This window comes from Phodopus roborovskii, unplaced genomic scaffold (assembly GCF_943737965.1).
Source record: "Phodopus roborovskii unplaced genomic scaffold, PHOROB, whole genome shotgun sequence".
Classification (NCBI taxonomy): Eukaryota; Metazoa; Chordata; class Mammalia; order Rodentia; family Cricetidae; genus Phodopus; species Phodopus roborovskii.
The window spans coordinates 9,233,995-9,257,277 of record NW_026125059.1 but is presented as its reverse complement, the minus strand read 5'-3'; positions in this window follow the sequence as shown (position 1 = coordinate 9,257,277).

Below are 23,283 nucleotides of genomic sequence, written 5' to 3'. Positions count from 1 at the left end.
TGTCTCTCTGTGTGTACATATGTATACGTGTGTATGTGTGTGTGTGTATGTGTGTGTGAAAATGCTAGAGGTCAACCTCAGATATTATTCTTCATGCTGTCCAATTTATTTTGTGAGGCAGTGTTTCTCCCTGATTTGGCTGAACTGGCTGACCATCAAGTGCCAGGGACCTTAAGTCTTATTCCACAGGGTTACATTTTGCTCACACTTTCTATGTGGATTTTGGGAGTCTCATGCTTGTAAGAAAGGCATTTCTCCCTCTCAGCTGGCTGCCCAGCTTCATGGTCTTCATGTTTGTTTAACATTGACTTATGGCAAAAGAACATGGGGAGAGAGACTCTAAGGTGCAAAACCAGTACTCTGTGTCTCCACCCCATAGATCACCTTCAAGCCATTTAATAACACTGCAGGAGAATGCAGCCTTCCTGCCCCCCCCCCGAGCTTGTCATCTTGTCGGAGAGGTCCATAAAAACCCAATGAAGAATAGACAATCAAATAACTATGAATTGTCCTCACAGCCATGAAAGAGATGGCAGGAGGCTGAGAGAAGAATCTGGGAAGAGAATGGAAGGGATGGGTGGGGAAGCCTGGTGTGCAAGTTGAGTCCTCCATGGGTGAAGAAAAACACTGAGGAGACCATGTGACACAGCCACTCAAGTGACAGGCGGAAGGAAGCTACAGTCCCCAAGCATTGACACTGTGGCAGAAGCAGCGCTATGCCTTACTTAAAGAGGGGGCATCTAGAGGACTGGGAACGTCCCATTGGCTTCATGGTGCCAGTGCATGTGTGTGCATGCATATGTGTTCATGTATGTGTGCATACAGGTGTCGGTGGATGGCCGTGTGCGTGCGTGCATGTGCGTGCATGTGTGTGTGTGTGTGTGTGCACGCGCGTGTGCAGAGGCAGTTTTGTTTTCCCAGGTCCTCATTCTCCTAATGTCTTCACACAGCTGTCTCACCTGAATGCCATTCACTAAATGAAGCAGCAGCTTTGGATTCAGGGAAACAAAGGGGATGGTTGTCATAGAAACAGAGGCCACCAGGAACCTTGGCAGCATCGCCTCCTGTTCCTCTGAGTCCCTCCTCTCTCTGGGGAAGGCTCTGAGATCCCCTCGGCTGCAGGAGGATCCTGCCAGTGGTGGTGCCCTGTGGGGGCATCTTTCAGGGCTCTGGGCTCCTTCACTACCCTCATCGGTTTGAGAGCTCAGGGAAGTGATCCAGTCCATGGTTACTGAGGACAGATGACAGCAGTGACATAGGTTCATGGCCCCGGACCAGACTCTCTTCGGAAATATTTTGCCATTCTTATTTCTCCTTGCCCTGTTGAGCTCCAGGAGTATAAAGTATACATCAGGCTGTATTTGGGACACGGTGCCTGACTCTGTTTACCAGGAAAATGTGGAGTGCTGTCATAGGAGCCCCAGATTCTACCACCGATCTCTTACTCTTCCCTCTCTTAGGAAGAGTCATTTTTTTTTTTTTTTTTGAAATATTCATCACATTCCGATCAATTTGAACAGATCAGGATATCTGTAAAAAGATAATGCTTGACAGCAAATGAGTTGAAGCTCTTTTAATTGGAATGAAGTTCCCTTGTGAGAATTTAATTTTTTTTTTATTGACATTTCCAGGAATCCATCCCAGATAATTTGAGACTTCCTTCTGAAGTGACATCCTCTCCTATCTATTCAGACTTAGAAACGATTCCTATTTTGGGGGTGATATGAAAGTCTTGCTCAACTTATACTTATCCCAATTGAGACCCTAGTCATCTTGAATGCCATTTTGGAATTCTGTCGTTACTCCTCGACCCATTGTTATTTATGTTCTCAATCGTGTTCCCAATCATGTTTGGGACAGAGGAAAGAGGCTAGGGCTGACTAAAGAATCCAGCTGTTCTCTTTCTCTTTTCTGGGGTCAGATCTCAGCCTGCCAGCTTCCTTGATGAGTTGCAGTAGGCGCATCTGTAAAATGCACATGGAGACGTACCTGTTTCTCACAATTATGGTGGCGATCCAGTCAGGGAACCTAAAGCGCAATGGTGGTGGGAGGAACCCGACTTACCTGCCCACCAAGGCCAAAGGCTCCCTGGAAGGGTAGTCCGGACCTCTTCATTCCTTCCTCCCCATTTCTGAGCACGTGGCAACGCTAGACACTGCTGACATTAAAGAGACTCTTCCACGAAATTACATTAGCTTCATTAGTCAGAGCGATGTCTTCCTTGCCCAGTTGAGAAGAAAGAGAGGTAGGTAATTAAACCCCAGGATGTTCAAGCTGGGAATGCCGGGAGTTCATAGCAGCCTCGAAACTTGAAGATCCTGGGTTGCTGAGAAGGCTCGGCAGGCAAAGGCGCTTGCCAGGGAGCCTGCCAACCTGAGCCCACCCCATATCAGACTCCCGAAGGCTCCATCCTCTGACCTCCGCAGGTTCCTGGGGTACACACATCATAACAATTAAAAAGGCAAACCTCGCGGTTCTGATGGCTTTTTAAGAAGTGGTGAGATAAACTGCTGTGTGGAAGGGAAGCTCCTGCTTCCTTCTGGTCCCCTTAGGATGGTTCTGTGAAATTCCTAATCCAGCACAGGCTGGGACCATGAGAGCTTTTCCTGGTTCACGGGGTTTCCTCATGCCCCCTGTCTCTCCAGCCTTGCTCTGGTACCATAGCGTGTTCCTTAGCCTCCGTGTGGGTGCAAAGTGAGGCCAGTGCGTCCGATGGTTTGAATGTGGACTGTCCCCTGCAGTTTCATGTGTTTGTACACTTAGTCCCCAACTGATGCACCTGTTGTAGAAGGAGGAGGTGGGGGAGGGGGAGGAGGAGGAAGAAGAGGAGGAGCCTACCCAGATGAAGCAGGTCTCTGCGTTTACAGATGTACTCCACTTCCTGTCTGCAGGTGCTGCTTGACCTTCCCCAGCAAGGTAAACGACAGTCCCTGGAACCTTGAGGCAGTATAAACACCCCCTCCTCTAACATGCCTCACACTGAGAGCCAAACAAACGCCATGATAGACTCCTAACAGCCCCGGCAGAAACTAGGCCTCAGTTTCAGTTTACTGGAACTGAAGGAGCAGTTCTTAAAAAAAAAAAAAAGAAAAGAAAAAGAAAAGAAAAGAAAAAAAAAAATCACAGCCCAGAGGCAACCAATCAGAAGGCATCTTCTCACCTTTTGCTAGCTAAAGATAGTGTCTCTCACCCTGCAATGGGAAAGTCCCTAAACATTGAAACCAGCAACCAATCCTATAACAACTTGCAGACTTTTGTTTAAACCCACTAGTCAGCACCCAGACTAGCCTCCCCTCCCTAGAATTCTCTTAATCTTTCTTAAAAGGAGCCTTCAAGCTTCCTTCAGAGTCACCATTTTGCCAAACACCGCCCCCCCCCAAACACACACGCTGGCATTTTGTTCTTTAGAAATTAAATGGTCTTGTTGATTGCATGTGTCTGGCGGCGGTCTTTTATGGGACTTCTCATGGACCCTGACACATATCAGGGTTTTGGTCACTGCAATGAGAAAGGTAACCAGTGTGGAGCTGTGGAGAAGTCCTCAAAACAGCCCAGCAGCAAGTGTTTCAAATTGTTGACTGAATGGACTTAAGACCCGGAAGTACTATCAATCTCCCATCAGCACCCACTGCTGGTAGGAGCTGTGATTCCCCCAGAAAGACACAAAAGCCACTAATCAAAAGTACCAGGGTCTTGTGGAAGGGGACTGGCTCTTGTCCACAGCAACATGGCTTGCTATGGATGATGTCTGTTTCTCTGATTGCTGCCCCAGGTCCTCAGAGCTCTAAGACTTTTCCCTCTGCACTGGACTATTTGCAGGCCCGGAATACTGCTCTGGTAAATGGAATTTTCTTTGTGGGAGGGGAGTGGAGTGCATGGGTAGACTGATGGTGGGGGGGAATAGTGGGGAGGGGTGGATGAGCAAATCAGAAAGGAGATGTTACTGTATAATGCTTGGACTTGTTTGACCATATGCAACAACATTAATTTCTTTGTTATAATTAAGAATAAATAAGCATGTCATTGATGTGAAGGCAAAACCATGTTAGCCAGCATTTATTCGATCAGTAAGGTAGCTCTTCCATGGGTTTTCAGCAAATACATGCAGTTAAAGCCTCAGGTCTGAGGCATATTGTTCAGTGAGTTTGGGGAAAATGTATTTCTGTACATGGGTAGCTGTCCATCCATCATAGAACAGGGAGATTCGGAAAGCTTGCACCTAAGTGCCAAGTGCAGCCTTGGAGTGGGGTGGGATAGGGCTGCGAGAGAGGAAGGGTTTTCATGTTTTTATTACGCTGTTTGAAGAGGAAAAGAAAAGCCCACCCCAGGCTCTGCTTGTGGCTCTCACAGATTTGGCATCTGGTTTCCCATTTCTAATCAGATAACAACTCTGTTCCAACCAAAGTCTTCATGTTTGTCTGTTTCGGCAGTCATAAAATTAGCACCAGGTAAGATGCCCTCTTCAGAGGTTCCAACCTTTGGCCAACTACCATGTTTTCGAATGCATTTGCACTGATTTGCAGGGCAGCTACTCATGCATTTTCATCGCTGCGTATTGTTTCATTTTAGGAACAAATAATTTATATTTACTAGTACTGCTGAGAGCCTGGTTCTTTCCATTTTTTCCTAGTGTGACTAAAGCCACGAGGAAGGCTCTTCTGCAGTGGTTTGCTAAGTATGTTTTAACTTCTTCTGGACAACGATAAGGAATGGGATTATGAATCATAAGGTAGGTGGAGTTTAGTTTCTAAGAAATTTCTCGGTGGGTTTCTATGGTGAAGACATGGCATGCTGACATGTCATTGGATGACCTCAGCAACACTGCCTGTCCCCATCGTCACTGTCCACCATTCCACCCAGCACTCGCTGCTCTTCATCTGACTTAAACTAGTTAACCTGACCCCCCCCCCCCGTGCCTTTGCATGTAGACATTCTCAAATCTTCATCAAACCCAGCCTAAAAACTCCCAGATCAGAAACTTTTGAGTAACCGACAGGACACCACCTGTAGACACTTCTAACATTGTGAGACTTTGTTTCCACACAAAGTGGTTAACAATATTGTATTAAACTGCCATCTAGCTATGATATACACAGGAGGAAAATGAGAAATGTGAATGGATGGTTTAAATGTGGCTACCATCTTCATTACATCTACACAAATATCCAAAAATTTAAAAAAGTCTGAATTCTGAAACACGGTTGACTATATGCATTTTGGATAAGGGATACTAAGCCCTCATCCCTGTTCTAGAAACATAGGGACTGTGGTACCCAGGGCTTAAGGGATTGCTCATGTCATATAGCTGGATACAGACCCTGTATGTCAGTTCTTGTGTTAAATGCTGTTCTAACATTTCCCAAGAAGATGTAGACAAATATCAGTCAGCCCAAAAGGGGCACTCACAATGGACTGAGGTCTGTTTCAGTGAACTAGAGGGTGAACTGGGATCACTTACAGGAGTGTAGGTGACTCAAAGGTGGTTGATCACCAGAAACCCACCCCAGCACCCCAGAGTGACTTACAGAACCTGCATCCCTGCAGCTCCCTGCACACTTGCTGGCAGCTCCATTGAAGAGCCTCCTCTCCCCAGCAATCGCTTGCTGTGCTATAACCTTGCAGGGGACACTTGTAGGTTTCGGAGCTTCCTAAGCCTATGTTTGGTATGAGTTTCTGTCCTCACTCCTGGAGAGGATGTTTCAGCTCACAGGACTCGGCACCACAACTGTGAACAATGCTGTGGCTAGCCCCCAGGTGTATGATTTTACACACCTGCCTTCTGTTCTGTTGACTGTGCCCATGCAATCAGGGCTTTTGAAGCTGCAGTCAGCCGCCAGAGAAACAAAGAAATCTTTGGCATACACGATGGTGATGGTTTCACAAAGGTCTTGGGTATGGCCCTCCGTGTATTTTCTTTACATAAAATGGAGCAGTTTCCTTATGGCTACTGTGAAGAAAACTCTGTTCAGGACTTGTTTCTCTCTGTGGGGGAAAACTGACCAATAGTTTAATTCAAAGTCCAGTGAAGCCTGCAGTGAGATGCTACACAAAAATACAGTGATGGACAAATAGAGCCAGAAAGCTTCTCTCTGCAGGTAATTTTTCCAAGCTTTGCTGGATTTTCTCCTGAGTTTCCCCCAAGTTTTCTCCAGGCATCTTGGGTCCAATGTGCCTGCTTTCTGTCTTCCTTTCAGCTTAGGATGCCAGTTAAGTCACACCTGGATTTTAAGGTAAGTAATACATAGCATTAAAGAGATGCATGTCCCAGAGATTGCTTTATGGATTGCTCATCTGACATGCAAATGTAACTGGGCATCCTGCTTTCCTATTGGCTACAGCTGCCGGTCGTCTCTTTGTTACAGGTGAAGCTGCTTTGGTAACTCATTTTCCTGGGAAAGAACTATTTCCCCTTTTATATAAATAATGTAAAACTTTAGAGATGAAGTGTGGGGGCATAGGGAAGGTGAAATGGAGACTTTACAATGTAAAGTACTTTCTCCCTGGCCTTAGTTCATTAGCGAAATCTAGTGACTTAAATTACCCAGCTAACCTCTTCTGCCACTGGTAGATTATAAATCAAGTAGGTGGCTACCACCGAAGGAGCTGTAGGGTCTTTGAGGAAGGTTCTCATCAAGCTAAGAGGGGCAGAAAATTTCCTATTACTGTGTCGTGCATAAATGGAAATGCTCAATCCCCACTTACAGCGCATTACCTCTGTGCAATTCACTTGCTAAAATCAAAGAAACAAAATGGGAACAAATTCGCCACTTTGCATAATGGAGGAGCACAAAAAAAAAAAAAAAAAAAAAAAAAAGGTAGGGACTTTGTTCAAACAAAGACCACAGGTAACCAGGTAACCGGAGACAGACAGCATCATTCCAACACGGAGCTGAAGTACTGGAAGTACTTCGTTGTCTGTCTTTCTCCCTTTCTTTTTGTCTGTCTCCAGGACTTTATTTTGTGTGAAATTTGGAGAGATGAATTCCATTTTCTGTTAATTCAATGGCTGTCATATTGCATTTTATCATGCGCCTCAGATCATCACAATGAGATCTAAGCGTTTAAATGAACAGTCTCCCAACACATCTCTTACTAAAGCAGTGTGCTTAATCCTGCCCAGGTAGCCAGACTTCAGCCCCAGTGCCTTGATCTGCAGACTACAGTGGAATGACCCGAGTTTAATTGCGAACAACCTATAATTGTTAGCTGAGTCCTTGAGCTTCATGCTAAGGGGCATTGATTTAATATGTTGCCAAGGTATAAAAAGCTTGGATATCTTTTTTTAATAAGATAGTTGTGGGGAGTGGGGGAGCGGGACTTTGAGATTTATAGACAGCATCTTCTAATCCTAGAAGCCCCTCTGCCTCCCAAAGGCTGTTGTATGGGCAGTCTCTGTGTGCTCTGTTGTGACTTTAGCTAACAGTGCATGGGGCTGTGGGAAAGAGAAGACCCTTCGAGGAACCTGTGGGTTTGGTCAACTATTGAGATGTCATTTGTATAGGCATTTATTTGAGAACACCTCATCCTGTAACAGCTTCAGTGTGGAGAAGGGATTCAAACTGTCCTGCACTTAAAAAGCTGATAAAATCAGATGCCCAAAGGGGAAAATGAGTGGACAATGCACTGAAGATACTTCCACCCAAAGCTTATTCCTCTCTGAGGGATTATTTTTTCAGATGTGTTTTTTCCAAGCAGACAAGTAATTACTATTCATTTAAATTATTCTTTTATGAATTTATTACTATTATTATTATTATTATTATTATTATGTGTTGTTGTGCTCAGGTATAGGAGTGTCACAACATTCACAGTGCATGTATAAGTCAGAGGACCACTTGCAGAAGCCAGCACTCTTCCCTCGAAGAGGTCCCGGGTCCCAGGGATCGAACTCAGGTCTTGAGGCTTGGCTGCAAGTAGTTTTCCCACTGATCTATCTCATAAGACCAATACATTCATTTTAGCAGCTAAGGAACGCCATCTGGGCATCGTCAGACTGAGTATTGATGGCTCACAGAGGGTCCTCAAAAGAGGCGTGCCCGTTCCAGTTTCCACCTCTTTCTTTCTCTCCAGAGACAGCTAGCATTTTGCTGGGTTTCCAGGAAGCACCCACAGCCAGAATGGAGCAGACTGGGTTTGTATGGGGGACCTTCATTAAGGTGGGTTGCCGACTGTCAGATCACTTTCCGCCCAGCCTGCTGAGTGCGAATGCAAATCGGCCACCTCTGGTGCTGTCTCATTTGCAGCTATTGATCTATGCTTGGGGGAGGGCTCTGAAGAAACGCCTTTGAAGCTCCTCCACCCCTCCTCTGCTTCCCTAGTCCCTGTGGCTCCCTGGTCCCTGGCAGTCCTCTTGATCTTTGTGTTCCCAACACCAAGGCAGGTCATTTCAGGTGACTTAAAAGTAAGATAGCATCAGGAAGAATTTGGAAATAAAGTCTTTGTCGTGTCACATTAAGGCGGCCCTATCAAGTGGCAGTTTATCAAGAGCCACCTCACAAGGTTTTAATGAGCACGCTGCCTGTTCTTGTACAATACTAATTAATCCCATTTTTTCACACTGCTGTGACTGCTCAAGAAACCCACATTGTTTTATACTCGGTAGCAAAGCGGCTCTTACTGATTAAAATCTCCTTGCCTGCGATGGAGCTTGACAACTGAATTATACCTTGCTCAAAATAATAATGGGTATCAGCTAATAAATACGGTTTAACACACACAAAACTATGCAGCCAAAATCACACCACAAAATAGTGGTTTGACTTATAGGCTCAGCAGTGTTTCATTAAACATCTGTATTATAATTCACTGGTTTTCCAACTGATGTAATAACCTAATTGATGAGGACAAAGACAAGCTTTATTTATCCACCCAATTGCTTGCTTCTTGACTCACGCTTTTTCCCGGGTGTTATTGTGGAAATAAATATGCAATATTCTTTTTATAGAAGTCTAATTTAGGTCCCCTTTTCCCCCTGTTGAGAAGTCAGTACCACCCTGTACACCTGACAAGTTCTTGGACTTTTGACATGGAGGTATTTGGATTGGATGGGTGGGTCTGTGGCTAACAGAGAGGTGAGAGAGTAGGTGGCTGGACCTTTAATGAAACTGGGGAATGACACACTGACATCTTTCCCGAGGCTGAATTTTTTTCTAATGTACCCTCCGGTCTCTTCTGATGTTTTAAATAATTCCAGTTGATATGACTATGTGCAGTTCCTACATGATATATACACCCCCTCTTCAGCAGGTCCCCACCTAAGTGATACTGAAGATGAGTAGGAAGGAGTCTAGAAAAAGAAATTACAACCAACATTTCCCACATCTTTCTCTGTATAAGGTGTGTGTTTTCCAGGTATGGAGGTATACTCCTGCATTCCCAGCACTTGAAAGGCTGAGGCAGGAGGATTGCCCAAGTTTGAGGGTATAAGGCAAGTACCAGGGCAGCCAGGACTGTATAGCAAGACCACCTGAACAATCAAAAAAGGCATATATTTGTTGGGCGATGGTGGCCTGTGCCTTTAATCGGGAGGCAGAGGCAGGTGGATCTCTGTGAGCTTGAGACCAACCTGGTCTACAAGCGCTAGTTCAGGACAGGCTCCAAAGCCACAGAGAAGCCCTGTTTGGAAAAACAACAACAAAAGTGTATGTTTACTGGAGATTGAAGTAAAAATGGTGCAATTGTGTTGGCCTTGTAGCTTGGACTTGTATGTTTTTTGGTACCAGGTAGTTAATAAGTAAATCTGGGGATATAATCTTTGAATCTTATGAGACTTGCCTTCATTTGGACTTGACAATAGCTTTGCTTTCAGGTGAAAGTTCTGGGCTGCACCTTGACTTTCCAGCTCTGATAATGCACCAGATCACCTTTTAATGTAATTGTCCATGTCATTCTTGGCTTCTGCCTCCACCCTTCAGCTGTGAACCTAGGCAAGAATGAGCACTTTATTGAGAGCAAAGTTTGTCTCAAGAACTTTTGTAAACCTTGAGGAGACCATACATAGGGAGGAAGGAAAGTCTTACTCTATTTATTCACCTATCTGTCTGTCTATCTATCCATCTATCAATCATTTATTGATCTATTCATCATCTATTTATCTACCCATCCATCCATCCATCCATCCATCACCTATCTATCCATCTATGATCTATCTATATCATCTATCTATCATCTTCTATTTATCATCATTATTATCAATTATTGTTATTATTGTTATTAATTATTATTGAGACAGGGCTTCTCTCTGTAGCTTTGGCAGTCCTAGAACTCACTTTGTAGACTAGGCTGGTGATGACGGTTGTCCTTTTGTATACGTTTCTTTTATTGGCTGATGAATAAAACACCAATTGGCCAGTAGCGAGGCAGGCAGCATAGGCGGAGCTACCCGACCTGGAGAAAGCTGGGGAGAGGAAGGCAGAGGGAGGCGGCCAAGAGACACCATGCTGCCCACGGAGTAACATGTCAGATTACAGGTAAGCCACAGCCTCGTGGCAATATATAGATTAATAGAAATGGGTTAATGTTTATGACAGAACTAGCCAATAAGAAGCCTAAGGCATCTGCCAAACATTTTATAGTTAGTGTAAGTCTTTGTGTGTTCATTTGAGGCAAAGCAGCTGTGGGACCAGGCAGAGCAGAAACCTCCATCTTCAAGGCTGGTATTGAATTCAGAGAGATCCACCTGCCTTTGCCTCCTGAGTGCTGGGATTAAAGGCGTATGCCACCACTGCCTGGCTAAAAGCCCTACTCTCAAGAATTTCCTTTTTGATAGGGGAGACAGGAGAAATCATATTAGGAAGTACAGAGGTTATGCAGACAGATGGCAACGTCTGTGATAGACAGGTGTGAAGAAGGAGACCCAAGCATGTGGACAACTACCTCTCCTGTGTGGTCACTTGCAGTGCACTCATAGGATGCTGGTGAGGTCAACACAAGGTTTCTATACTGAGCCAAGGTTCTATGCTGTGCCCAAGCTACCTTTATGGTATGGTTATGCAGAAGGCATTTGTAAGGAGTACGGTTTTTCTGCCCACCGCCTAGTCTTGTCCCGCTGCCGAGCCAGCCCCAATTAACACACTGAGAGTCTATATTTGATACAATTCTGTTAGCCAGTTACTTGTTTCTTATCGGCTAGCTCTGTCTTAAGTATTAACCCATTTCTGTTAATCTAATATTTCCACGTGGTCTTCTTACCAGGGAAAGGGGCAGGCGTCTGGTCTCCCCGGTCTCTCCATCTTGACTCTCCTTACTACTTCCTCTTTCCTCCTTGTTTCCTAGTCCCTTCTATCTTCCTTTCCTATTGGCCAACAATGCTTTATTCATTAACCAGTATGACAAACATATATACATAATGGAATCTCCCATCATCTCCTCTTTTCTGTCTAAATAAAAAGAGTTTTAACCTTATCATAGCAAAATATATAACACAACAGTTATCCAATAAGAATCACAGTTAACAATATTTAGTCCATTAACATTTAGTAAGATTTAAGAAAATATTCCATCATCTATTCTATTTGTGAGTCTAAAGTCCTATATGTAACTTATCTTTAATCCTAACTAAGGAAAACTATAACCATAACTATCTGTCTTCAACTCCTTCAAAGACCACAGAAGGATAGTATATAAACTCTAGAAATGACAGAGACATCTCGCCTTGTCAGTCACCTGAAGTTCTTCTGTAATGTTCCATCTTCAGCCTATAGGCCATAGTGTGTCTTGCAGACTCTTCAGCAAAGCAGGAAACTTTAAACTGTCTTCTTGTATTGGCAGTTTGTCAGTCACTTTTCTCTGTGTCCTGCAGAATGTCTGGCAAACTCTTCCATGAAGCAGGAACTCTGTAGTAATGTCCATCTTGAATCAGCAGTCACTTTTCTGTGGGTCCTGCATGTCCAGTTTATACAGCATAAAGTCAAATAGTCCAGACAAGAGCAGTATCTTGTCCAAATGGCTAGTCTTGCCATACTGGAAGAAAATCCATAACGAGTTTCTTCAATGTCCATCTTCCTTTCTGACGCAGGTGGTATTGCCAGGAGCAATTGTGCCTCATTGTCAAGAAAAACCCTAAACCATTTTAAATGCTATATTCTGTAGGTCTTTGAAAGGTTTGAAGAATTCCTATCTATCTCCAATACATCTCTACATATCTAGAAATCTTAACTAACTTAACTATAAGATTTGACTATTATAGGTAACTATCTATAATCTGCACTAAATTATACATTACATTTCTAAATGAGCTATATAAACACAATACATAAATAAGAGGAGAAATACATATCACAAAATTGACCTTAAATTGTGTCAATAAATGAAAATCCATTCCAAAACAAAGTATTCATTTCTATACCATAATCCCCTTTTTACCTTTAAAAAGAATATTGGTTGTGATAATTAACCATTTATAACCAAGCCCATTTAAATGAAAACAAACATTTATAAACAATATTTCAGAATTTGGGCATTGTTCTTTCCAAACTACTTCCTGCTGATAGGGGGTGCTGTCATGGGGGAATCCTAAGAAGATGAAAAAATCCTGGCTGTAGTCTGCAAGGCTGCTTTGTTCAAGCTGCTTTGAATGTTGGATCACCAGCGACTCTGTTTCAGGGGGTCTGGCTTGCTCAAACCACATTAGTCTGGAAGGAATCCACAGATTTTCATTTTCTGTGGAAACAAAAATAGAAATCCTTTTCCCCAGTAACTTGTCCTTGAACTTAAATTTTGAAGTCAAAGCATTTTTAAAATATATAAATTGAATTAATTCAGCAGTATTTCCTTTAACAGTTGTTTCCTCATCAGTCAAACAATACAAAGACAATATAATACCGTACAGTATCCAGATTCTCTCCATCTGTGGCTTTTTTATTATTCTGTTTCTTTTCTATTTTTTTGAGACAGGGTTTCTCTGTGTAACTCTTATCTGTCCTGGAATTTACTCTGCATACCAGGTTTAATTTGCAAATCACAGAGATCTGCTTGCCTCTGTCTCCTGAGTGCTGGGATTAAAGGTGTGTGCCACAACACCCAGTTCCTCTTTGACTTTTTAAAACCATTTTATTTTTTTTCCATGTCTATGTATATTTTAAAACACCCTGTAAAACTTTAGATTCTTATTATGAATCTATCTTTACTGTAAATCTTTATCTTCATCTGGCCACAAGTCTTTATCTGTTGAACAACAACATTACTAAAATGAAAGTCATAGCTGTGTCATCTGCGATTTACCAAAGATGGTGGCGGGTACTTTTACCGCCAGCAATGAAAGCTGTGGTCACTGCCCTGGTCAATGCTGCCACCCAGCAGGCATGCTGCCGGCGATGCCATCGCCATCTCTCATACACACCAATAAATTGTTAGCACTGCTTTTTTAAAGCCATGCAGTTTTTTTTTTGCCGCATATGCTGAGTCAGGAATCTTCCCTTAAAGGAGCCGTGCAATCTATCTCTCGCAAGAGAAAAATGCTGCTACCAAGAAGCCTTGCTTGTCTCTGTTCTTTTGTTTCTAAAACCCTTTTTTAAGCTTTTGTTAAATTTTAAGCGGAAGTTCTTATCAGCCATGTTGAGCGCCATATGTAAGAAGTACAGTTTTTCTGCCCGCCGCCTAGTCTTGTCCCACCGCTGAGCCAGTCTGGCATACAATTCTGCCTTTTGTACAGAATTGTAAGGGCTTTGAAACACTTTGCTAATTTTTCCTGATTTATATCCTGCCTTACCTGATTTGTTTGCATCAGTGTAGAATGTATGAACTCCAGAAATAGGTGTTTTTCTTACAATGTGTGGAAGGATCCAAATCGTTTTCTTTATGAATTTGATTCTCTCAGTTTTGGGATAGTTGTTGCTAATTGTTCCCAAAAAGTTACTGCAAGCTCTCTGCCAATATTTGTTATCTTTCCATAAGGAAGACATTTCCTCATTAGTTAAAGGTACTATAATTTCTGCTGGGTCCCTTCCTATTAGCTGACGAAGTCTTAATTTACCTTTTATAATCAAGTCAGAGATCTTTTCTACATATGTTTTTAGTTTTTTATTCTGTTTATGTGGTAGGAATATCCATTCTAATATGATATCTTCTCTCTGCATCAATATCCCTGAAGGATATTCTCTAGATGGTAATATAACCAGAATACAGTCTAGGTTTGGACCCACACGGTCCACATGTGCTTCTAGTATCCTCTTTTCTACCCATTCTAATTTCTTCTCAGCTTCAGCTGATAGTATTCGTGGACTATTCAAGTCCTTATCTCCTTTTAGGGCCATTTTCAAGTTTTTCAAATCATGCCCTTCTACTCCAATAATGGTTTGCAGTTGAGAAATCTCTCCTAGTAATTTTTGAAGATCATTAAGAGTCTGGTAGCGATCTCTTCTGATCTGTACTTTCTGTGGTCTAATTTTCTGTAGACCTATTTTGTATCCTAAGTAGTTGATAGACTCTCCTTTTTGTATTTTTTTCCGGTGCAATTTGTAATCCCCAGCGAGGTAAAACTTCCTTTACTTTCTCAAACATTTTTTCAAGAAACTGCCCTGGAACTTCACTTCTTCTTCTCTCTGCCTTCCTAACACTCCTTTCTACTTGTTCCACGAATTTCCCAATGATCATTTGCCTCTTTCCCCTAGTTACGTTGACATTTGGAGGGTCACCATCTGTCTCCTGATCTTGAATGACTGGAAAACTGAATGGCTTTTTTTTTAAACATCTGCATTTCTTGACTCCTGCACAAATATCCTGGCTTCTTCCATATACCTATGTGTTAATGATATTCCAAGATGGATACCATGTCACTGCTCAAGTCATTTAAGTAATTCCTCCTACTGAGTTCTCATGTCACCCTCTTTTTTTAAAAAATCCAACAAAGCCAAATCTTGTCTTCCTCCATTTCTGATGAGTCCACTGTGGCAAAGACCCCATGCAAAGCCCTGGGGCGTTGTGGCTGTTGCCAAGTATCCATGACTCTATCCTACCTTCCTTCTAGGTCCTGTTTGTCACACAGCCCCACTGTCCCTTCTCCTCATGGGCATTTCCTTTTCATTCTGTGGGAGCTGGAATAAGAATGGTCCCCATAGGCTCCTGTTTGAGTGCCTGGTCTCTACTTGGTGCCCTGTTTGGGAAGGATTAGGGGGAGTGGCTTTGTTGGAGGGAGTGTGTCACTGGGTTGACTTTAAGGTTTCAAAAACCCATGCTGTTCCTATTTAGCTCTCTCCTGCTACCCCACTTTTCCCCCTTGGAAACCAAATGGAAACCCTCTGCTACTGCCCCAGCACAATGTCTGCCTGACTACCGCTATGCTCTCCACCACGATGGTCATGGATTCTACACCCTATGGAACCATGAGCCCCAGATTAAATGCTTTCTTTTGTAAGTGTCCTTGGTCGTGGTGTCTCTTCATAGCACTAGAAAGGTAGCTGAGACACTTTCTATCCCTCCACCACTTCAGTTGGTCAAGAGTTCATTATGCCATGGCATGTCTTAGAACTATTTTCAGATTCCATTGCCCTGTCTATAAAATACTGTCCAGCATGTGTTTCTAAAACAGGAGTTTTGGGATCACTTGATCATTAGAATAGAAAAGTTAATTTATTATGTTTTACGTTGGTCAGTTTTACATATATGTATGATACATTTCTCCTTTGATCCCTTCTCACATTCTCCCAGTGTGCTGGCTCCCTTCTGCTCCAAACCAGAGCCTATCTACTTCCAGGTCTTTACCTGGTACAGGTCTGTAGTGAGATAACGCCCCCGCCTGCACCTGTTGCTCTGACCATGCTAGGGCACAGGTGCGGGGATGTGATGGATATCTCACTACACAGGTCTGGTTCAGGTTGCCATCCCTGTGGGGCATTCATGATTGGAACAGCCATGTCATATGCAGAAAAGAACTTTTCTCAGTATCCCTCTCCATCATTGGCTCTTATTGCCTTTCTGCTTGGTTCTGTGATGTCCCCTGGGACTCAGAAGAGGGAATACAGATGTCTCATTTGGGGTTGAGCATTCAACAGTCACTTATCCTCATTTCTGTGATGCATTATTAGTTTCTGAACATTACCACGTTTCTTAAGGTCACAAAGAAAGAGGAATATTCAAAATACACAATGGCTGACTTTCCCTATGGGAGTCACAATCTAGGCTGTGTCTCAGAGGAGAGCTTCACTGGTTCCGATAGTGAAGACAAATACAATCCATTAAATGATGAAAGGAGGTACTCTGACACCCACCCGTCTATGTTCAACAGTTAATGTTTTGCCATGTTGGTGTTACTTTGCTGTGTGTGTTTGTAGCCCTCTTTCAGAGGCATTATAATATGAATTTCATTAAATTGACACTGTGATTATGAACACTTACCATATCATTGTTTATGGGATGCTTGAGTTGGAGCAATTGCCATTTTGACTCCTTAAGCATATATTGTTTGTGTCAAGAACTATTGGCCACGATGTTCTAAGTCTTTTCAAAATAAATAGGCAATGAACTGTTCTTAGCCACAGTTGCCTTATTGTGAAATAGAATGCTAGAATCTATTCTTCCTATTTAATTGCATTTGGGCATCTGCTACAATTTAAAATGGGGAGGACTCCCAAGGGACCATTGTAAAAGGTGTGGCCATGGTTACCAGCCTCTGGCACCTGTTTGAGATGGGGCTCAGCAGGAGGTAGTGAGAGCATTAGTGGCATGCAATTGAAAGGGGTATTGACATCTGAACCCTTCTTTGTCTCTTTGCTTTCTTGTACTCATAAGGAGATCACCTGAGTTAGCCAGGTTCCTTAAAGTAGTAGGACATTAGACTGAATATATATATTTATACATAATCCATATGTATGGGATTTACTAGGCTGGCTTACAGGATGTTTGTATGTGGTCCAGGTAGTCCAACAATGGTTGTCTCACAAAGGAAAAGCCAAAACTCCAGTAGTTGCTCAGTCTACGAGTTTGGATGTCTCAGCAGTCCAAATCTTACCCAAGAGGGCAGGTGGATTCCTGGAGAGCTGTTGGTCTTCAGTTTATATTGGAATCCTAAAGAAATTGAATTTATTACTGGTTGTAGCAACAGGATAGACGAACTTGCTACTGAGAGTGAGGCCAAGCAAGCCAAAGCAATGTTTTCTTTTTCCATAGCCTTTTATGTGGGCTGCCACTAGAAGGTGTGACCCAGATTTGGGATCCTTCGTCTTGCTTCAGATAATCTGATTAGGAATCCCCCTGCCAGCTGTGCCCAGCATCTTGGGTTTTGGTTGATTCCAGATGCAGTCAAGTTGACAGTCAAGGTTAGCATCACTCCAGACTGCTCTTTCATGCACTCCCCACTACAATGGTCTTCTTGATCACGGGCCCAAGACCAACATGGTCAGCTGACCACAGCAGGAACCCTCTGAAATCCCAAGTCAAGATACACTATCCTTCCCCCATGAAAATAAATGACAGGGAGTTCACCAAGCAAAAGTAAAACAACCAGATCTGAATTTATCATTAACAAATGAGACACTGATGTCAGAAGTGCATATGGAAGAAAGGTCTGGGCTTACATACATGGCTGTGTTTCATCAGTCATATGAAATATAATCCGTTCATTTATTGAGGGATATAATAAGTTAATTGGTGAAACTAAAGGTGAGCCTTTTTTTACACATTTGTTTGATCACCTCCTTTTCTACACAGTAATAAGAGAAATTAATATGTACTCTTGTCTAGGATTTATATTTAGAGAATGGATTTACACTTAAGAAGGAATTTGAAGTAGCTATTAAAAAGTAAGTGACAATTGAATCATGAAATAATGGAAATGAGGGGTCATTTTGTCCAGCCCTCTGCCTCCAAGAAGTGCCATCTGTCTTTGATCGCTCAAGACTGGAGAACTGCGCTCATTAATCTGAAAATACATATATTATATTTCTGTTGCTGTGAACCCTGGAAAAGAGTGTGCTCACCTAAATTTGCACTTAACCAAGTCAAAAATGTTAGAGAAATATGTGACAACATTTGATGAACTTCAGGGAGGCTGCAGTGAGTTTCCTTTTTCCCCATGGATGTTCTTCTCATTTTTCAATTTAGGTATTAAAGTTATCTATGCACTTAAGAAATCAGACTTAGAAGTCTTGAAGGCAAGAGAGCTTTTTTGCACCCCCTGAGGTAGTCGGACCTGTTAAAAACTGCTTCAAAATGTAAAAGACCTACCTTGAAATCATCCGAGTCACGCGTCTACATCATTACAAGCTTTGATCACACAAAGTTGTACTGATGTTAAGGGGAAAATGTACTCTTTCATTGTTCAAAATCTCTTTCTTGAGTTTTGTTCATTGATTATAATTATGATGTGTGAAGTGATGAGTTTCTACATAATGGCGTGACAGGAAGATGATTTATTGTTTGGGGAGCTTTCTGCAGCGAAAGAGATGCAGACAACAGGGAGTTCAGTCTCAGGATATAATTTATTAGATGCCAAGGGGATGTGGGCCTTTTGCCTTGACAAGATGGTGGCTGCCTCTTGAATGCTGGGGTTTGGTTTAGGTGTGTTGGATCTCATGGGTATGTGTAAAAGGTTTGATACTCCTATTTGCTCTTCTGGCTTAAGCAACAAGGGCAATTTTAGAATTTGTGGAATGGGAGATGACCGAATCAAAGTTTGGGGGAGCCAAGAGTGTGAACAGGTCACTGACGAAGATCTAACTAACCCAGCATCTCAGTTTTACTGAAATATATCAGTGTGCTTATTTTACTGTATTGGGATAGTGGATGATAGCCCAGCTGATAAGAATTCCTTTATTTCTCCTTACCAAGATTGATTTGTTTTAGTTCATAGGTGATTGCCCATGTTCTAATAAGAAGATGCACCTGGGAATCCTGGATGGAACACATTTTCGGGAACCAGGAAGAATGCATTCCTCAGTCTCAGATCTGATGGGAGATGTCATTCTGTATATGTTTCTCATACTGGTTAATAAATAAAGCACTGTTGGCCAATAGGAAAGGAAGATAGGAGGGACTAGGAGACAAGGAGGAAGAGGAAGTAGTAAGGAGGGGTCAAGATGGAGAGTCTGGAGAAAGCAGTATGCCGCCGGCTCCCCGGTAAGAGAAATACATAGATCAGTAGAAATGGGTTAATAATTAAGACAGAGCTAGCCGATAAGAAACTAGTAACTGGCCAACAGCATAATATCAAATACAGAGTCTCGGTGTGTTAATTGGGGCTGGAGCAGCAGTGGGACAAGACCAGGTGGCTGGCGAAAAAACCTGTACTCCTTACACAGATCCAATTGTTGTATAATAGCAAATCATTCCTCTGCCCTCCTCTGTATGAATTTGAAAAGAATAAAAAGGACTTCTATTCATTAGTTGAAGCAATGGTTAATCAATTAAGGGTGCTTGCTGCTCTCCCAGAGGATCTAGAGTTCAGTTCCCAGCATTAGCATCAAGTGGCACAAAGCTGCCTCTAACTCTAACCCCAGGGGACTCGATGCCCTCTCCTGGCTTCTACAGATGCCTATTCTTACATCCATATAGCTCCAAAGACATATGCACACCCATAATTAAAAATAAAAGAGATCTCTTTTTTGTTTAGTGCATTTTTTTCCAGTTTTGTGTTTTTATGGGATTCTTCTGTGTATGAACATAGGTCTGCATCTATATGAGTTTCTTATGCTTTATCTTCCATTTGTTTGTTTTGTTCTGTTCTGGTTTGTTTGATTTTGTTTTATCTTGTCTTATTTTATTATTATTCTTTAGATGACTGTTTGTTTTATAACAAGAGACAGAAAGGGTATATTCAGATTGGGGGGGTGCGGAAGATCTCAGAGGAGTTGGGGGAAGGAAAACTGTAATCAGAATATATTGTAGAAACAAAAATCTCTTTTTAGTAAAGAAAAATAGAAAAAAAGACCCCCATTTGTGCTGTTCAGAAACAAGATAAAACAAAGATGTTTGGTTTCATCAAGTAGACTAACCCTTGGTTGGTGACTCATGACCTCAAGGAAGGGCATTTGCTGAACTTGTCAGCTCTTCCTCTTACTACTGTCTAACTCATAATACACTAATCATAAAGTCTTGCTACAAAACACACCACAGAACATGCTCTAGTCTCCCTGCCCATGGTTGCAGTTAGCACTTAGCCTCAGTGGGTGGCAGCTTCCCTTCCCTTCCTTGACAATCTACATGAGGTATAGAACAGGGAAGGCAATGATGTCTTACCATCTCTTATTCACACCCAATGTAAACTAGACCGTTCCTGGCTTCAGCATACTCATAACGTCTTTCTCTTTCGATTATAGTAGGATCCAAGCTCCTGTCGGTGACATCCAAGGCCCCATGATGTGCCCTCTCCACCTCTTGCCATTCCTCTGTTTTCCTTGGCTTCTCTGGATCAGCTAAACAGGTTTATTTCCATCCCTCTAGCACCCAGACTCTTCTTGCTCTGGAGAATTTATATGTGTCAGACACTCTGATTAAACAGTCTTTCAAGCCGCTCCCCTACACTTGTTTCAAGCATTTTTAGAGACCCTTTCATTGGTCATTCAATGCAAATCCCTCTTCTCCTGGACTCTCATCCTGTGCATCTAATCATATTCCCAGACCTTAGCCATCTGAAGCCTGGGTCTCCTGTTGTCCCTCAAATCTCCCTTCCCCCAGGGACAGGGCATGATGTCTGATAAATAATAGGAACTCTTAAAAAAATGGAATGTGTAGCTAGCAATCTCCACCCTGGGTCTATTCTGAGGCACTGTGGTCTAGTTATGGGTAGGAGAACTGTCTCCTTGGAAGACTCACACATGAGATGCCCTGTTCTTAGTGATGGAGCTGATATAGAAGGTTTGGGATGTCTAGGAGGTGGGGACCAGTTAGAGAAAGCCAGTCATTAGAAGCGAGTCTGTGGGGAAAGATGCTTGACAACACCACTCCTTTGTCTCTCCTTGCCCACCCACCTTGGGAGAACTCCCTCCTCCTTGTGCTCCACCTGCCACCATGACCTTCTACCCCTAGACAATGAAACTAGGGTTGCATTCTGGAATTGTTACAACTGTGAGTCAAAAGTAAATAATTGCCCCTTTCTGGTGTTTTCCCTTGGGAATTATAATAATATGACAAAACCTACTAATCTAAATATCTTCAGTCGATCACAGGAACATTCATACTTGAATTTCATTCTTGTCCCTGCCATTTGGTTGCTATATGATGCTTTGTTAAAGCATCTCTGGCATACATAGATGAAAAAGAGCCACAAATTCTGGTCACACATCTCTTTCCAAGGCATAGTCTAAGTCCTCATCCAAATTAATTCTGGGCTTTGCCATGCCTAAAGGGCTAACACTGGCTGCTGTGGTGAGTCATGCAAACTGCACTCAGTGCTAGTCCATGATACTGCCCTCTGGAATTCCATCCTGTACTGTGATGCTGTGGAAAAGCCAGTGTGGCTGAACCTGGAGAACCATATACTGCAGGATGGATTAGCAAAACCAAGCTGAGTAGTGCACTGCCCCTGCCCGTCTGGATACCATTGTGTGGATGAACCTGAAGTAAAGCAACTGGAAAACCACAAGACACATTACTGGGTCATAGAACTGTCATGTTGTCTCTAGGCTTTGGGAGTGGTGCATGGGAGCCCAGATGAGATACAGTTAGCAAGCAGAACATCTCCAGTCCGTAAAAGCTATTCTGAAAGTCTCTGAAAATTGCCTGTTGACAGTGTCCTTTCTGCTCTGATGTGCCTATGGCATTTGCACAACACATCTGGGTTTGATTCAATCAGATGAGGAAGAAGTATAACTCTGGGTCAGTTAAATTTATTTGATTCTTTCTTGGGATAAGTAAGGTAGGAAAGCAAAGTGAGAAAGTGGTTTTAAATACATCTCATGGCATGCGCCTTTAATCCCAGCACTTTGGAGGTAGAGGCAGGTGTATCTCTACGAGCTCCAGGCAGTCAAGGCTACATAGTGAGACCCCATGTCAAAGTAAAAATACAAGTACAAGAATGATTCCTGTTTAAGTACCCACTCCATGTCTGCAGCCACACCAGTACGGTATACGCATCCCCTTTATGACTGACATCAGCTCTAGATTTTAGAGAACACTGAATCTCAAGATCAGATGAAGATAGCAAGGGTTACAGAAGCAACATTTCCTGCCTGAGATGATTCAGTCAGTTTTTGGCCTACCTAAGCTGTACAACTCTGGAGATTCTAGTCCAGCCTTGTGGAGAAGTCTTACCCTAGGAAGTACTCACTTGAAAGATGAGGGCTGTATAGGGAGATTGCAGCAGCACATACAGAAGGGTGCGTGTGTGCGTGTGTGTTTACATGATTAAGAGCCTGGGATTGCAAATCACAGAGGACTCTGTAGAGATGTAATAGTAGTTCTAATGAAGTCAGAGGAGTTGATGTCTAAGTAGCAAAGATTCAGATGATGCTGTGTCTGGAAGTGTGGGGTGCCTGGTACTGACCACCTGATCTCATTGCTCATTCAGTGCCAACTTCTTGGTCATCTTGAAATAGCAGTAGGATTGCACTCTTGAGAACTGCAATCTTACCTCTTAGAGCTGTTGTCCTGGCCTGCCAGAGACCTGAACCTTCTAGGATATGGTTATTAGTTGACAAACGGGTCTCAAAGCAATCAACCTAAAATGTATCGGAATTAACTAAGATGGGACACAGGCTTAGAATGGCTGGCAGCTACTTTGGTATCATGCAGAACCTGGGAGTCATTCCAGCTTGGAGAGGGGAAAGATGGCAAGAGTGGCATTCTGGGTACATATCCCCAAGTCCAGGATAAACCTGGATTGAGCTAGGTCTCCCTGTAAACCTTTCAGTTACATCAGCCAACTGGGCCTCATTAATAATCAGCTAGTTCAAATTAGAGCTTCCAGTTACTGGGTACAGAACCAATCCTGTTGTAAGAAACCCAGTGACTTACATGTTTAACTAAAACAAACCCTGCGTGTCCATCATTAAGAAACAAGGAGAATGCAGAATTGTAAATCATTGTCCCGCGTTCTAAGCTTGACTGCAATACTTTGTTGTCAGCTGATACAGACCTTTGTTGAGTATCTTTTGTAGGTTAGGATCTCATTCCACTTGAGCATATGGAGTTATTGGCTGTACAATTTGGGCAATGCTGCTCCCCTTTTCTAAGCTATGGTTCCCCCATTTGTAAGCTATGATGGCTGAATTGATGGACGAGTGGTTGCTCTTTTGAATCCTGCTTTGTCTTTTGCAGGTGTAAGTAAAGGGCAGTTACCAGGGTGGTTAGAAAGCAGAGATGCACATGTCCTGGACTGGCACCCCAATGTCTCCTGAGATATTCTCTAATGGA